The sequence below is a fragment of the Hemitrygon akajei genome, chromosome 19 (assembly GCF_048418815.1).
Source record: "Hemitrygon akajei chromosome 19, sHemAka1.3, whole genome shotgun sequence".
NCBI lineage: Eukaryota > Metazoa > Chordata > Chondrichthyes > Myliobatiformes > Dasyatidae > Hemitrygon > Hemitrygon akajei.
This window is the reverse complement of record NC_133142.1, coordinates 62,872,048-62,885,215: the sequence shown is the minus strand read 5'-3', so window position 1 is coordinate 62,885,215 and position 13,168 is coordinate 62,872,048. Positions and strand designations below refer to the sequence as shown.

Below are 13,168 nucleotides of genomic sequence, written 5' to 3'. Positions count from 1 at the left end.
GATGGGTGGAGAGGCAGGTAGTGTTGAGGAAGCAAGGAATCTGCAGAAGGATTTGGACAGATTCAGAAGTGTATAATCATGTATTTCGGTAGAAGGTTCTCCAAACAGGGAAACATTTCAAACATCAGAGGTGCAAAGGGACTTAAGATTCCTTGTGCAGGATTCCCTAAAGGTTATCTTGCAGGTTGAGTCAGTGGTAATGAAGGCAATGTTAGCATTCATTTTGAGAGGAATAGAGTACAAGAGCAAGGATGTGATGCTGAGGCTTTATAAGGCATTGGTCAGATGGCACTTTTGAGTTTTGTGAGTTGTTCTGGGCCCCTTATCTAAGAAAAGACGTGCTAACATTAGGGTGGTCTTGAGGTTCATGAGAATGATTTCAGGAATGAAAAGGTTAACATATGAGGAACGTTTGATGGCTCTGGGCCTGTACTTGCTGGAGTTTAGAAGAATGAGAGGAGATCTCATTCAAACCTGTCAAATATTGAAGGGCCTAGAGTGTATGTGGAAAGAATGTTTCCTATAGTGGGTGAGCCTAGGACCAGAGTGTAGAGCTTCAGAATTAAGGGACATCAATTTGGAACAGAGATGAGAAGAAAGTTCTTTAGCCTGAGGATGGTGAATCTGTGTAATTCATTATCAATGACAACTGTGGAAGCCAAGTCACTGAGCATATTTAAAGCAGAGGTTGATTAGTTCTTGGTTAGTCAGGAACTCAAAGGTTATGGGGAAAATGGAAGAGAACGGGTTTGAGAGGGTGATGGATCTGCCATGATGGAATGGCAGAGCAAACTCAATGGGCTGAATGGCCTAATTCTGCTTCCATGTCTTATGGTCTAATACATAAGTTTGCCAGTACTTTGTGTTTTAGCCTCAGATTTCCAGCAATTGCAGAGTTTTATTTTCATTTGAGGTCAGATAAAGTTTCCTTGTGTAATGTATTGCTAATGTTAATGGCATAGGCCCAAGTCAAGTCATTTTTTATTGTCATTTCGACCATAACTGCTGGTACAGTACATAGTAAAAACGAGACAACGTTTTTCAGGACCATGGTGTTACATGACACAGTACAAAAACTAGACTGAACTACATAAAAAAAGCACAGAAAGAAAAAAAACCCACTAAACTACAGACCTACCCAGGACTGCATAAAGTGCACAAAACAGTGCAGGCATTACAATAAACAAGACAATAGGGCAGTAAGGTGTCAGTCCAGGCTCCGGGTATTGATGAGTCTGATGGCTTGGGGAAAAAAACTGTTATATAGTCTGGTTGTGAGAGCCCGAATGCTTCTGTGCCTTTTCCCAGATGCAGGAGGGAGCAGAGTTTGTATGAGGGGAGCGTGGGGTCCTTCATAATGCTGTTTGCTTTGTGGATGCAGCGTGTAGTGTAAATATCCGTAATGGCGGGAAGAGAGACCCCAATGATCTTCTCAGCTGACCTCACTATCCGCTGCAGGGTCTTGCGATCTGAGATGGTGCAATTTCCTAACCAGGCAGTGATGCAGCTGTAGAATGTGATGAGGATGGGGGGTGGGAGATGGACTTTCCTCAGCCTTCACAGAAAGTAGAGACGCTGCTCTGCTTTCTTTGCTATGGAGCTGGTGTTGAGGGACCAGGTGAGATTCTTTGCCAGGTGAACACCAAGAAATTTGACCGAAACTGGACCGAAAAGAGAAATAAAAGGGAAAAAGTAAAACCGGGTCAAAATTAAAATGACCAATTCTAATGTGAAGTTAAGGAGGGAGAGTGGAGTTTGATAGCAAATCCTGCAAGATGAAACAGGTCCAGATGGAAGACGTGGTGCTATAGAGTCATAGAACAATAGGATTAACTTTATTCTCCATATTTATTTACATCTATTAGGAATTTGCCGTGGTAAGTTGATCAGAGTGCAACAAGCAACAAAAATCAACATTCAAAAATTATAAAGATTTATATGAAAAATAAAGTTAGCGGTTATAGTAGGGATATGGAATAAAATATGCATAAATACATAAAATCTCATGTATTTAGAATGGAAACAGCATTATAAAAAGTGGGTTAAAGTGCTTACAATGAGTGATGGGGTAGGGCCCTACTGAAATGATTGATCTTATTAACTGCCTGCAGGAAGAATCTTTAAAGATGGTGTGAAGATTTTGTTTTAATAGCCCTATAACACTTCCTTGAAGACAGCATTTGGGAAAGGCAGTTTGCAAGGTGGGCAGCATCCACAATGATTTTTCCTGTGGGCTTCTTTACCCTGGACACATACAAGTCCTGCAATGATGGTCGACTGTACCCAATGATCTTTTCTGCTGACATGCCAGTTTGCTGTAGTTTTCATATATTGTGAGGAGATGCTGCACTAGACAGGTTGCAACACTAGATATTTGATATGAGTATGCTCTGCATGATGGCAGTGTAGAATTGCACCAGTATGTTCTGAGGAAAATGGATACACAGGCCCTTTTGCCCAGTGAGTGAATGCGGACCATGGTGCCCTAATTAGCTAGCCCTAATTTCCTACACCTTTGACAGATGCTGTTTCTCAAGCTTGCTTTGGGCCTAATTGAAACAGTGCAGAGGACCATGTCAGTAGGAGTAAGGTGATGAATTGAAAGTAGCAGGCAATCTGTATCTCAGATCACTTTTGTACATTGAGCTTAGATGCTCCACAAAGCAATTAGCCGATCTAGATTTTTTGAAGTACTGAAGATCATATTGTGAACACTGAATGCTGTATGCTACATTGGAAGAAGTGCACGCAGATAGACAGTTTGGGTCCCTGGATAGTGGATAAGGAAGAAATAAACGGTTGTGCATATGCACCTCTTAACTTTGATTTGGAACATGCTCCGCCAATGAATACATCTACAAGGAGCAGCATCCAATATCAAAACCCCTAACATCAAGGGATAATCAAGGGATATGGGGACAAGGCAGGAACCGGGTATTGATAGATGATCAGCCATGATCTCAAAATGGTGGTGCAGGCTCGAAGGGCTGAATGGTCTACTTCTGCACCTTTTGTCTATTGTCTATAGTCTATTGTATCCAGGCCATGCCCTTTTCTTGCTACTACCATTGGACAGGAGTTAAAGCCCTAGGACCCACACCATCAAGTTCAGGAACAGCTATTAACCCTCAACTATCAGACTCCCTAACCAGTGTGGATAACTTCACTTACCTCAGCTCTGAACTGATCCTACAACCTACAGACTCATCTTCAAGGTATTGTTTTTATTCACAGTTCACTGCACGTTGGTGTTTGTCAGTCTTTTATTATATTCTTGTAAAATTCTATTGCATTTATCTTTTCCCTGTAAATGCCTACAAGAAAATGAATCTCAAGGTATTATATTGTAACTTATACGTACTTTGATAATAAATTTACTTAGAACCTTAAGATGGGGATTGGTAAGTAGAAACAAAGAGCAGACCGGGGAGTCATGAGGAAATAATTTTTTTCAAAGGCTGAAAAGAGAGAAAGATGGGTCTTGTAGTGCAACTTTAGAATCAGAATCCGGTTTATTATCACTGTCACATATGATGTGAAATTTGTTTTGCAGCAGCATTTCAGTGCAAAGACACAAAACTACTATGAGTTGCAAAATAAATTGTGCAAAAAAGGAAATAATGAGGTAATGAACTGTTCAGAAGTATTGCATAAAATAGTTTCCATTTTACTCAATTGTTTACCACTGTTGATTATCCTCAGAGCACAAAATATTATTTGTTCACCCTTTTGGTTTGGGAGTACGGCTAAGCATAAGAAATAGACACCACATGTCAGTTTAAGATGGCTATCCATGCCTCAAGGCAAGACTGTACTCCTGAAATACCTTGTGCTGTTAACCTGATGTCAGCTTTGAGTCATTCTTTGGCAAATCAGTGTATTTGTCAACAGGAAGACTGCTGTGTAGATACGTGATAACATCTACATTAAAGGTAACATTAACAACAGTATCAGGAACTTGTTCTATAGACCAAAATACTAGGCTGCTCATTTTAATTACTTTTTATCTGTTATAGTATTGTACCATACAGAGATATAAAATTAAAAAAATAGATCTGAGGTATCATTCGGAGGACATGACAAATAATACAGAAATATTTGTAGAGATGTATAAGCAAGTCTCCTGCCTGAACTGTCAATGTGTGGACAGTATTTTACTCAACTGTAAATGAGTATTTTAGGACAAAGGCATAACATTTCCTTTACTTCATCAAAACCTGTGTCATTACTTAATCTATGGCATACACAGAAAGTCACATAGTGCTACATGAGAACAACCTCTGCTGTGCTGCAGAGAATGAATGGCAATCGTGAGAGACTGGACAACTAAAGACACAACCACTAACCCACACTGCCCACACTGTACCAGAATATGCCTCTACGGCCACCTGAGGACTCATGAACACCTTCAGAGAACATTTTACCTAGCTTGAGTGATCGCACTATTACTCAGAAGCTGCCAATTAGTAAAGCTTACTAATTCTTGTAAAAGTGGTTAAATACTATTTAAACCAACTGTGGGACTGTCAGTGTAAACAATGTTTCACTATTTTTGGTACTGAAAATGCAGTTAACAGTGAAAATTTCAGTAACATTGAGTGATTTCACTTTACCCCAGATCTTGCTCACATTGAACTACAAACACCTTAGTAAACTTAGTATCTGATTAATGGGCAACACTCAGATACAAGCAATAGACAAAATAATGACATTTATTTATAGAGACAGCAGGATAACAAGCCCACACCACACAATTACACCCCTGTGACCAATGTCTTCAGAATGTGGAAGGATTTTGTGTGTGTTGCTTGGATTTCCAGCATCTGCAGATTTTCTTATCTTTGTGTCACTTTAAGGACTCTTCATCTTATATGTTCTCATTATTTATTGCTATTTATTTATATTTGCATTTGCACAGATTGTTGTCTTCTGTAGTCTTTCACTGATCTTGTTATAGTTATTATTCTATTGATTTGCTGAATATGCCTAGAGGAAAATGAATCTCAGGGTTGTATATGATGACATTTATGTACTTCACTAATAAACTGTGGAAATGCTCGATCTGCTGAGCATTTCCAGACTGTTAGAAACCTTAAGTAAAATCAATGGATCCTGATGAAGGATCTCGGCCTGAAATATTGGCTCTTTATTTGCTATCATAGATGCTGCCTGACCTGCTGACCTCCTCCAACAATTTGTGTGGGTTACTATGGATTTCCAGCATTTGCAGATCTCTTGTTTATAGTGGGATTTCTATACGGTTTAATTTTCATTCCACAATTGATCTCAATGCTTTTAGTGAAAGAAATGGAATATAAATGGATAATTGCCACACTGTAACCCATCTTAGATTTTAAAATCAATAAAATGGAGCTTCACTGGTAAAAGGAACTCAAGACCCTATTGTCATAGCCTCATGTGCAGTAGGACAGCTCTCTCGGCTTATTATTAAAACATAGAATGTAGAAATTGACAGCATATTACAGGCCTTTCGGCTCACAACATTGTTCTGACTGACTCTAGAGACTGCCTAGAATTTCCCTAGCACGTAGCCCTCTAGTTTTCTAAGATCCATGTACCTATCCAAGAGGCTCTTAAAAGATCCTATTGTATCTGTGTCCACCACTGCCATCAGCAGTGCATTCCACACATTCACCACTCTCTGTGTGAAAATCTTTCCCCTCAGTACCTATTTCTAAGCATCTGCTGACCTTCTCCAACAATTAGCCATTTCAGCCCTGGGAAAAAACCTCTGGCTATCCACACAATCAATGGCCCTCATCACCTTGTACAGTTCTATCAGGTCACCTCTCAACCTCCGTCGCTCCAAGGAGAAAAAGCCAAGTATACTCAATCTATTCTCCTAAGGTACACCCTCCAATCCAGGCAACATCCTTGTAAATCACCTCTGCACCCTCTCTATAATATCCACATCCTTTGTGTAATGAGGTGACCAAAACTGAAAACAGTACTCCAAGTGGGGTCTGACTAAGGTCTTATCTAGCCATAACATTGCTTCATAGCTCTTGAACTTAATCCCACGGTTGATGAATGCCAACACACCATACACCTTCTTAACAACACTGTACCACGCAGCAGCTTTGAGTGTCCTATGGGCACTCAAAATCTCTCACATCCTCCACACTGCTAAGAGTCTTACCATTTATATTATATTCTGTCTTCAAATTAGACTTACCAAAATGCAACACTTCACACTTATCTGGGTTGAAGTCCATCTGCCACTTCTCAACCCAGTTCTGCATCCTATTGAAGTCCTGCTGTAACCTCTGACAACCTTACAGACTATCTACAACACCCCCAACCTTTGTGTCATCAGCAAACTTACTAACCCCCCCCCCCCCAACTTCTTCATCCAGGTCATTACAAGAGTAGAGGTCCCAGAACAGATCACTGAGGCACACCACTGGTCACTGACCTCTATGCAGAATACCAACCATCTACAACCACCTTTTGCCTTCTGTGGGCAAGCCAATTCTGGAGCCACAAAGCAAGGCCTTATTGGATCCCATGCCTCCTTTTTTTTCCAAAGGAGCCTTGCATGGAGAACCTTATCAAATGCCTTACTGAAATCCATATACACTACATCCATTGCTCTACTTTCATCAATGTGTTTTGTTACATCCCCTAAGAATTCAATCAGGCTTGTAAGGCACGACCCACCCTTGTCAAAGCTATGCTGACTATCTCTAATCAGATTATGTCTCTCCAAATGCTCATAAATCCTGCCTCTCAGGATCTTCTCCAACAAGTTGCCCACCACTGAAGTCAGACTCACTAGTCTAAAATTTCCTGGGTTATCTCTACTCCCTTTCTTGAACAAGGGAACAACATTTGCAACCCTCCAATCCTCTGGTACTTCTCCCGTCCCTATTGATGATGCAAAGACCATCATCGCAAGATGCTCAGCAATCTCCTCCCTCACTTCCCACAGTAGCCTGGGGTATATCTCATCTGGTCCCGGTGACTTTTCAAAAGCTCCAGCACATCCTCTTTCTTAATGTCTATATGCTCAAGCGTTTCAATCCACTATAAGTCATCCCCACAATTGCCAAGGTCTTTTTCCCTGGTGAATACTGATGTAGTCATTAAGTACCTCTGCTATCTCCTCTGATACCATACACATCTCCATTATCGCACCTGATTGGTCCTATTCTCAAACGGCTCATCCTCTTGCTCTTCACATACTTGTAGAATGCCTTGGGGTTTTCCTTAATCCTGTTCACCAAAGCCTTCTCATGACCCCTTCTGGCTCTCATAATTCCATTCTTAAGCTCCTTCCTAGCAACCTTGTAATTTTTCTAGAGCTCTAACAGTATTTAGTTTTTGAACCTTTCATAAGCTTTTTTCTTCTTAACTAGATTTTCTACGTTTTGTACACCATGGTTCTTAAACACTACCTGTCTCAATGGAACATACTTATGCAGAACTCCATGCAACTGTTCCCTGAACATTTGCCACATTTCTGCCATGCATTTCCCTGAGAATATCTGCTCCCAAGTTCCTGCCTAATAGCATCATATTTCCCCCTACCCCAATTAAATGTTTTCACAAATTGTCTGCTCCTATCCCTCTCCAGCGCTATGGTGAAGGAGATAGTGGTCACTACCTCCAAAATGCTCTCCCACTGAAAGATCTAACACTTGACCAGCTTCATTTCCCAATACCAGATCAAGTACAGCCTCTCCTCTTGTTGGTTTAGCTACATAGTGCATCAGGAAACCTTCCTGAACACACTTGAAAAAAGTCCACCCCATCCCAGCACTAAGGAAATATTAGGAAATATCAATATTAGGAAAGTTAAAATCTCCCATCACCACAACCCTATTATTATTGCACTATTCCAGAATCTGCCTCCCTATCTGCTCCTCGATATCCAGGTGTAGTTCATGTTAGAGATTCAAAACTACTCAGATTGAACAGTAAGGTAAATATTGGAGAGTTTTCAATGCCTTCCTGATATGTTCTTAGTGCAGATCAAATTAGAAGAGAGAAAAAATACAGAGGAAAGCATAGATAAGAACTCAAAATATAATGCCCAGTATATTTCTTTTTCAACAATAGCAACTCCCCATTGCACAGCCTATAAGGAGGATCAAAGATCAACTTTATTCGCCACATACATTTACATGTAGTAGGAATATGTTTTGGTGTGTTGGCAAAACATAGATAGATAGATAGATAGATAGATAGATAGATAGATAGATACTTTATTCATCCCCATGGAGAAATTCAACTTTTTTTCCAATGTCCCATACACTTGCTGTAGCAAAACCAACCACATACAATACTCAACTCAGTAAAAAAAAAATACGATATGCATCTAAATCACCGTCTCAAAAAGCATTAATAATAGCTTTTAAAAAGTTCTTAAGTCCTGGCGGTAGAATTGTAAAGCCTAATGGCATTGGGGAGTATTGACCTCTTCATCCTGTCTGAGGAGCATTGCATCGATAGTAACCTGTCACTGAAACTGCTTCTCTGTCTCTGGATGGTGCTATGTAGAGGATGTTCAGAGTTATCCATAATTGACCGTAGCCTACTCAGCGCCCTTCGCTCAGCTACCGATGTTAAACTCTCCAGTACTTTGCACACGACAGAGCCCGCCTTCCTTACCAGCTTATTAAGACGTGAGGCGTCCCTCTTCTTAATGCTTCCTCCCCAACACGCCACCACAAAGAAGAGGGCGCTCTCCACAACTGACCTATAGAACATCTTCAGCATCTCACTACAGACATTGAATGATGCCAACCTTCTTAGGAAGTACATTCGACTCTGTGCCTTCCTGCACAAGGCATCTGTGTTGGCAGTCCAGTCAAGCTTCTCGTCTAACTGTACTCCCAGATACTTGTAGGTCTTAACCTGCTCCACACGTTCTCCATTAATGACCACTGGCTCCATATGGGGCCTAGATCTCCTAAAGTCCACCACCATCTCCTTGGTCTTGGTGATATTGAGACGCAGGTAGTTTGAGTTGCACCATATCACAAAGTCCTGTATCAGTTTCCTATACTCCTCCTCCTGTCCATTCCTGACACACCCCACTATGGCCGTGTCATGCAACAAAAAATAACATTCAACAATTATAAATAATTGTATAAAATTAGAGGTTAAAGTAAATATATGGAGTAAAATGTGCATAAATGCCAGCACATATTTGCAATATGAACAGCATTATAAAAAAATCAAGAAATTCTGCAGATGCGGGAAACACAGAGCAACGCATACATGCTGGAGAAACTCTACAGGTCAGGCAGCATCTATATAAACAGTCGATGTTTTGGGCTGAGATACTGGTGAAGGGGTCTCAGCCCAAAATGTTGACATTTTATTCATTTCCATTGGGGAGGGTCTAACTAGAATGATTAACTGCCTAAGAAACTTTTAAGATGGTGTGAAATTTTTGTTTTTCAAGTCAAGTCAACTTTTATTGTCATTTCGACCATAACTACTGGTACAGTGCATAGTAAAAATGAGACGTTTTTCAGGACCATGGTGTTACATGACACAGTACAAAAAACTAGACTGAACTACGTAATAAAAACAAAACAGAGGAAGCTACACTAGACTACAGACCTAGTCTGCATAAAGTGCACAAAAACAGTGCAGGCATTACAATAAATAATAAACAGGACAGTAGGGCAAGGTGTCAGTCCAGGCTTCAGGTATTGAGGAGTCTGATAGCTTGGGGGAAGAAACTGTTACATATTCTGGTCGTGAGAGCCCGAATGCTTTGGAGCCTTTTCCCAGACGGCAGGAGGGAGAAGAGATTGTATGAGGGGTGCGTGGGGTCCTTCCTAATGCTGTTTCCTTTGTGGATGTAGCGTGTAGTGTAAATGTCCCTGATGGCAGGAAGAGAGACCCCGATGATCTTCTCAACTGACCTCACTATCCGCTGCAGGGTCTTGCAATCTGAGACAGTGCAATTTCCGAACCAGGCAGTGATGCAGCTGCTCAGGATGTTCTCAATACAACCCCTGTAGAATATGAGGAGGATGGTGGGTGGGAGATGGACTTTCCTCAGCCTTCGCAAAAAGTAGAGACGCTGCTGGGCTTTCTTTGCTATGGAGCTGGTGTTGAGGGACCAGGTGAGGTTCTCTGTCAGGTGAACACCAAGAAATTTGGTGCTGTTTACGATCTCTACCGAGGAGCCGTCGATGTTCAGCGGGGAGTGGTCGCTCCGTGCCCTGCTGAAGTCAACCACCATCTTCAATTCAATTCCACAGACCACTCCCACTCCGACATGTCTGTCCATGGCCTCCTCTACCGTCAAGATGAGGCCACATACAGGTCGATGGAGCAATACCTTATCTCCTGCCTAGGTAGCCTCCTTTCTGCTGGCATGAACATCTAACTCACTGACCTCTGTTGATACCCCTGCCCCCCACCCCTATTATTTTAGTCTGGTTCTCTTTCTCTCTTTTTCCTACTCACTATAATCTCTCCCCCCAGTCCTACCTTTCTTTCTCTTTTATTTCCCATAATTCTCCACCCTCCCCCTAGCCCATTTCCCTCCAGCCTATCACTTCACAGCTCTCTACTTTATCCCTCCCCCCGCTTCTTATCCCCCCTTGACCATCCCATGTTACTTCACTCCTGATGAAAGGTTTCGGCCCGAAACATCGTTATTACCTCCTCCCATAGATGCTGTCTGGCCTGCTGAGTTCTGCCAGCATTTTGTGTTTATTTATTTCCAGCATCTGCAAATACACTCGTGTTAACCATCTCTTTTGTTCACATTAAGAGACAGACTGTTGGCTCTGCACCAGTCCGTTAGCCGCTGCATCTCCTCTCTGTAAGCTGACTCGTCGTTCTTGCTGATGAGACCCACCACGGTCGTGTCATTGGTGAACTTGATGATATGGTTCGAGCTGTGTGTTGCAGCACAGTCGTGGGTCAGCAGAGTGAACAGCAGTGGACTGAGCATGCAACCCTGGGGAGCCCCCCCCCCCATGCTCAGTGTAATGGTGTTGGAGATGCTGCTCCCAATCTGGACTGACTGAGGTCTCCCAGTCAGGAAGTCTAGGATCCAGTTGCAGAGGGAGGTGTTCAGGCCCAGTAGGCTCAGCTTTCCAATCAGTTTCTGAGGGATGATTGTGTTGAACGCTGAAGTGAAATCTATGAACAGCATCCGAATGTATGTGTCTTTTTTGTCCAGGTGGAGGGTGGTGGCAATGGCGTCATCTGTTGAGTGGTTGGGATGGTACGCAAACTGCTGAAGGTCCAGTGAGAGGGGCAGCAGGGTCTTGATATGCCTCATGACGAGCCTCTCGAAACACTTCATGATGATGGATGTAAGTGCAATGGGACGGTAGTCATTTAGGCAGGACACTGAAGACTTCTTCGGCAAGGGGACGATTGTGGCGGCCTTGAAGCACGTTGGAATGGTGGAGCTGCTCAGGGAGATGTTGAAGATGTCAGTGAGAACATCTGCTAGCTGGTCTGAACATCCTCTGAGCACTCTACCAGGGATGTTGTCTGGTCCAGCAGCCTTCCGTGAGTTGACCCTGCACAGGGTTCTTCTCACGTCCTCCATGGAGAGACACAGCACCTGGTCATTTGTAGGAGGGGCGGACTTCCTCGCCGCCACGTCATTTTCCGCCTCAAACTGAACCAAGTTATTCAGCGCATTTGGGAGGGAGGCATCGCCTGCACGGTCAGGTGATGTCGTCTTGTAATTGGTGATGTCCTGGATGCCCTTCCACATGCGCCGCGTGTCGCGCTGTCCTGGAAGTGACTGTGGATTAGCTGGGCATGTGCATGCTTTACCCCTCTGATGGCTTGGGACAGTTTGGCCCTTGCTGTTGTTAGAGCTGCCTTGTCGCCTGCTCTGAAGACGGAGTCGCGGGACCTCAGCAGCGCACGCATCTCTGCGGTCATCCACAGCTTCTGGTTGGCACGTATAGTGATGGTCTTGGACAAAGTAACAACATCAATGCACTTTCTGATGTAGCTGGTCACTGATGCTGTGTACTCCTCTAAGTTGGTAGAGTTGCCATTGGTTGCAGCCTCCCTGAACTTGTGCCAGTCAGTGTGCTCAAAGCAGTTTTGAAGAGCAGAGGTGGCTCCTGCTGGCCAGGTTTTCACCTGCTTCCGAACTGGTCTGGAGTGCCTGACGAGCGATCTGTATGCTGGGATTAGCATAACTGAGATGTGGTCTGAGTATCTGAGGTGGGGGCGGGGCTCTGCCCGGTACGCGTCGGGGATGTTTGTGTAAACCAGGTCCAATGCGTTCTCCCCCCTCGTTGCAAAGTCCACATACTGATGGAATTTGGGGAGCACTGACTTAAGGTTCGCGTGGTTAAAATCACCGGCGACAATAAACAGACCATCAGGGTGTGCGTTCTGCAGTTCGCTAATAGCCCCATACAGTTCACAGAGCACCTCCTTAGCATTAGCGCTGGGGGGAATGTAGACACCAAATATAAGGACAGAGGTGAATTCCCATGGCAAATAAAATGGTCTGCATTGAACTGCCACAAACTCCGCTAGCGATGAGCAGTGTCTGGAAACCAGCACAGAGTTCTTACACCATTCTGTGTTAATGTAAACACACACACCACCACCGCAAGCCTTACCGGAGACAGCTACATCTCTGTCCGAACGAAACAAAGCTAGCCCGTCTAGCTGGATGGCAGCGTCCGAAATCCCATCAGTGAGTCATGTCTCTGTGAAGACAAACGCGGAGCAAACTCTGTACTCCCGCCGAGTATTACGTTGGAGTCAGATGTAGTCCATTTTATTGTCCAGGGAGGGGACATTGGAGAGCAGAATGGATGGGAGCGTCAGCCAGCTAGGGTTTGCTTTTAGCCTGGCACAGACCCCTGCCCGTTTGCCTCACTTCTGCTTGTCGCACATTGCTTTCGATGTCTCCATCTCCGGCTCCCAGCATTAGGCAAGTCCGAGGAATGTAGGCCCATTCCCCTCAGCAAGCTGACTTCGCGTAATTCAGCCAGCAGATCTTTGTGAAGGTTTGTTTGTTTTAACAGCCCTATAGCTCTTTCTAGAAGGACAAGTGCTATATCTATTTACAAATACGTATAAAACGAATCATGTACCAGCTCTCGTGTCCAAGCCCAAAGCATCACTGGAAAATTTTCTTTTGAGTTACTGAATTCTCATTAGAACAGTTTTGAAATACTTTGCCATA

General features: G+C 43.3%; 1 protein-coding gene across 1 annotated transcript in view; it reads left to right on the top strand.

Moving 5' to 3' along the window:
• Window positions 1-13,168, top strand: part of LOC140741988 (glycerate kinase-like) — a 223,377-nt gene that overhangs the window by 63,230 nt on the left and 146,979 nt on the right. The window lies entirely within an intron of this gene.